This window comes from Pan paniscus, chromosome 9, assembly GCF_029289425.2.
Source record: "Pan paniscus chromosome 9, NHGRI_mPanPan1-v2.0_pri, whole genome shotgun sequence".
NCBI lineage: Eukaryota > Metazoa > Chordata > Mammalia > Primates > Hominidae > Pan > Pan paniscus.
The window spans coordinates 117,871,272-117,875,545 of record NC_073258.2 but is presented as its reverse complement, the minus strand read 5'-3'; positions in this window follow the sequence as shown (position 1 = coordinate 117,875,545).

Genomic DNA, 4,274 nt, shown 5'->3' with positions numbered 1-4,274 from the left:
TAATCTGAAACATTAAGAAACACTCGTGATACATTGCCCAGGCTGGTCTTGAACTCCTGGCTTCAAGCGATCTGCCTCAGCCTCTCGAGTAGCTGGATTACAGGCAAGCACCACTACTCTAAGTTGGCCTCATAACTTTGGGGCAAGATGTGACCCTACGCCTGTTTTAAACGCACATCCAGAGTCCTACTTCACACTTAATCCATCTTGGGAGGTGGAGCCCAGAAAACTGCAATTTAACGGGGCACTCCAGAAGCTTGCTATGCACAATGAAGTTTGAGAACCACTGCTCTGGAACAAAACAACTGTGGACTATCACTATTTCTGTTTGCTCCCTTTCTGCTGGCAATATCTGGAGAGAAATCCATCCAAGCAAACTCTGAAGGGATCCTTCCCTTTTGCAAGGTCTCAAGACTTAACTTTTGAATCGTCAGGACCCTGCGTCTACAGAGTGGGAGGGCAGCAACCGCACATTTTCTTGCTGTTCCCAGGTCTGCAGAACTTTCCTCAGTCCCTCTGCCCTACCCTGCCAGGGAGGGAACAGCACAACTCACTTATGAATAGGTCCTTTCTGAGGTCTGTCCACTGGGAGAGAATGCCTTTTTGTTGGCTGCAGCAGTCAGCAAAAAAAGGCAGTGGTGTGTCTCAAAGCCAGACTTGTGAGCACACAGGGGAGATGTCGGGGCCTCAGGGATGTGATCTTGGCCTTGTGCACAGGTCCAGCTACCGCATTCCCTGGCATAATATACAAAGAGCTCAACCCTAACCGTGGCCCTCAAGCGGTCAGGGTGGGGCCATAAGGCTTATTTGACTTATATTTCCCTGTGGACCACCCTTCCTGAGCCTGAGTGTTGAATGGACCAAAGAAATGGGACCATTCAACACACAGCTGAGGAGCTTGCTGGACCCATGAGTCCAGCTCCATTTTAAGTCACAGGGGATTTATGAAGTTTGGGGTGAGAGGACAGGGAGGAAGCTTCAGGTGGCTCAGGGGTATTGTTAAAATGACCTGAAGATGGCCTGGTGCGGTGGCTCACGCCTGTAATCCCAGCACTTTGGGAGGCCAAGGCGGTTGGATCATCTGAAGTCAGGAGTTTGAGACCAGCCTGGCCCAACATGGTAAAAGCCCGTCTCTACTAAAAATACAGAAAATTAGGTCAGGTGCAGTGGCTCACGCCTGTAATCCCAGCACTTTGGGAGGCCGAGGTGGGCGGATCACCTAAGGTCAGGAATTCGAGACCAGCCTGACAGACATGGAGAAACCCTGTCTCTACTAAAAATACAAAATTAGCCGGGCGTGGTGGCGCATGCCTGTGATCCCGGCTACTTCGGAGGCTGAAGCAGGAGAATCACTTGAACCTGGGAGGCAGAGGTTGCGGTGAGCTGAGATCAAGCCATTGCATGCCTGGGCAACGAGTGAAACACCACTAAAAAAAAAGAAAAAAAAATGGCCAGGGGCGGTGACTCACGCCTGTAATTCCAGTACTTTGGGAGGCTGAGGTGGGTGGATCACCTGAGGTCAGGAGTTTGAGACCAGCCTGGCTAACATGGTGAAACCCCGTCTCTGATAAAAACACAAAAATTAGCTGGGTGTGGTGGCGGGCGCCTGTAATCCCAGCTACTCGGGAGGCTGAGGCAGGAGAATCACTTGAACCTGGGAGGCGGAGGTTGCAGTGTGCGACCACAGGCCATTGTGCTCCAGCCTGGGCAACAAGAGTGAAACTGCCACACACACACACACACACACACACACACACACACACACACACAAAAGACATGAAGACTGCACTCAAGCAGGATTTTGTAAGAATCACAGTAAATGGATTAGCTGAATCCAATCAAATTATTTAGGAACCTGGGAGGTAGGGAGTAGCCATGCCTATGGGTGGGAGACAGAATCAAAACAGATTTTAGTATCATGTAATGGTATAACTTTAACCCAGAAAAAAAAGATTCAAAACCAACCCCTCTGAAGGAAATGAACCTGAAGCTTTCTGTTTTCACTGTGATTATAAAAAGGGCTGTTTTTTCATTTGGTGCTTAGAAAGAATTGTCCCAGACATAAGCAGCTCCAGCAAGAGTTCAGCACTTCTTTCCATCATACAAGTTCTGTTCTTTCCCAGGGCTGCCCTTGTGTGTGGCGCTCTCTCTTCCTGCAAGGACTGCAAAGACTGGATGCATGTTAGATTGGGAATCAGTTAAAGACACAGGATTTAATCTGCCATACTGGGGAAGGTCTCAAACCTGTCACATGGCTTCATGGTATTACGGAAAAAGCAAGGACTTTGATGTCAAAAAGTTCTACAGTCGCTGGGAGCTGCGGTGGCTCAGGCCTGTTGTCCTGGCACATAAGGAGGCGAGGCTACGTGTTTGAGGCCAACCTGGGCAACATAAAAACCTCTCATCCATTCAAAGAAAAAGAAAAAAGAAAAAAAAAGTTCTACAGTTAAATCCCTGCATTATGTGCTTTAGGCAAACCACTTGAGCTTTCTGAGCCTTTTGGGAGCCTTGTCTGGACTTGGTCTCTACTGTCCTAAGTACTCACAGTGGAGCTAGGCTTCCCTGCATTCACCATCCTACTGTCTAAAGAACAGGAAGAGAGACAAACGAGATAAGCTCTGACCAAGTGGGCAGTACTTTCTCCTAGAGATAGGTCAGTCACTTTCCATTTCCTAAAACTGGGCTTTCACCATTCACACTGGGAAATATCTGTGATATACTCAGGCCCTGCATCTGGTTCCCTCTGGCCACGTGATGAAACCAACATCAGAGCTTTCCAGGAAACAAGGCTGGTCATCAGGTTGCAGAAAACAAGCAGATAAATACTTGACCGTCTCAAATCTCTGCCTCCAAAGATCACCGATAAAAATGAGCCAGCTCTCTTATTTCAAGAAAGCTTGGGTCTTTGGCTTAGAAATCAGAAGACAGGCGGCTGGGTCCGCAGTGGCTCAAGCCTGTTATCCCAGAACTTTGGGAGGCTAAGGCAGGCCGATTGCCTGAGGCCAGGAGTTCGAGACCAGCCTGGTAAACATGGCGAAACCCTGTCTCTACTAAAAACACAAAAACTAGCCAGGCGTGGTGGTACACGCCTGTAATTCCAGCTGCTCAGTAGGCTGAGGCACATGAACTGCTTGAATCCAGGAGGCAGAGATTGCAGTAAACCAAGATTGCACCACTGCACTCCAGCCTGGGCAACAAAGCGAGACTGTTTCCAAAAAATAAAAATAGAGTAGGAGCTAGACCAGCAAAGGGGTAAGAGCATATTCCAGATAGGGGGCTCCCAACTATGGGCAAAAACATAAAGGAAGCTCAGTGCTCTTGGCAGAAAAGTTCAAAGTAAAGGGTGGAAGGTTACAAATTAAAGAGGCCAGGTCATGGAGACTGTTAGATGTTACATTTAATGGCTTGGACTTGATCTTTTAACTCAGTGGCTGACAAGCAAGCTGCAGTATACTGATGTGTTATGAATCCACTATAAGCATACTGCCAAAGCTTGACCAGAATGTAAAAAAAAAAAAAAAAAAAAATGTATATATATATATACATATAAAGCTAGAATGAACCAGCCAAGTAGGCAAAAGGCATAGCATAATATCAGGCCACAAATATTATATGTTTAGCAAAACATTGAAGATCTTTGCTTTATAGCTATGTAAAAACAAGTCATTGGGTTAAGATTTCATCTCTGCCATGGCTGGAAAATAAATTAGGGGACGGATCCTCATGTTGGTTTGTCCAGTTTTCCCCTCAAGTACAGATGCTGGTGAGGGAGCTTTTTCTTTCTTCCACATTACTACCTCTTCCACTTGTTCTGGGCCATTTAAGAGGTTCACATGGGGTAATCCACATACAGTAAAGCAAAGCTTCAAGATCCAGGCTGCTTTCACTGCTGCTGTGTGGCCTGCAAGCAGCTGACAAAGGCCTCCAGGAGTGTGGGTGGAGAAGAACTTGGTGTGATGAGATACTGGGGAGGGGGGAAGGGCAGCTAGAAAAACAAAATGTCTCAATTTACCTCCAAATTTTTCCTCCTAAAGCAGCAAATCATTTTAATCCAACAGTATACCACTGAGGTGAACAGTGATAAAGCAAATGATACAAAGATCACAGAAACTTTTAGCTGCCAAGGAACATCATACCGGCATACCAACTCACTGTAATTATTGCTGGCCTGGTAGTTGCTGGTGTGTCATCAGGATAGGTCCCGATCGACCAGTTAACCGACCCTTGTTCTAGTCTCATTATCTCTGAGAAAGAGTATTTGGAGGCGGCTGCTT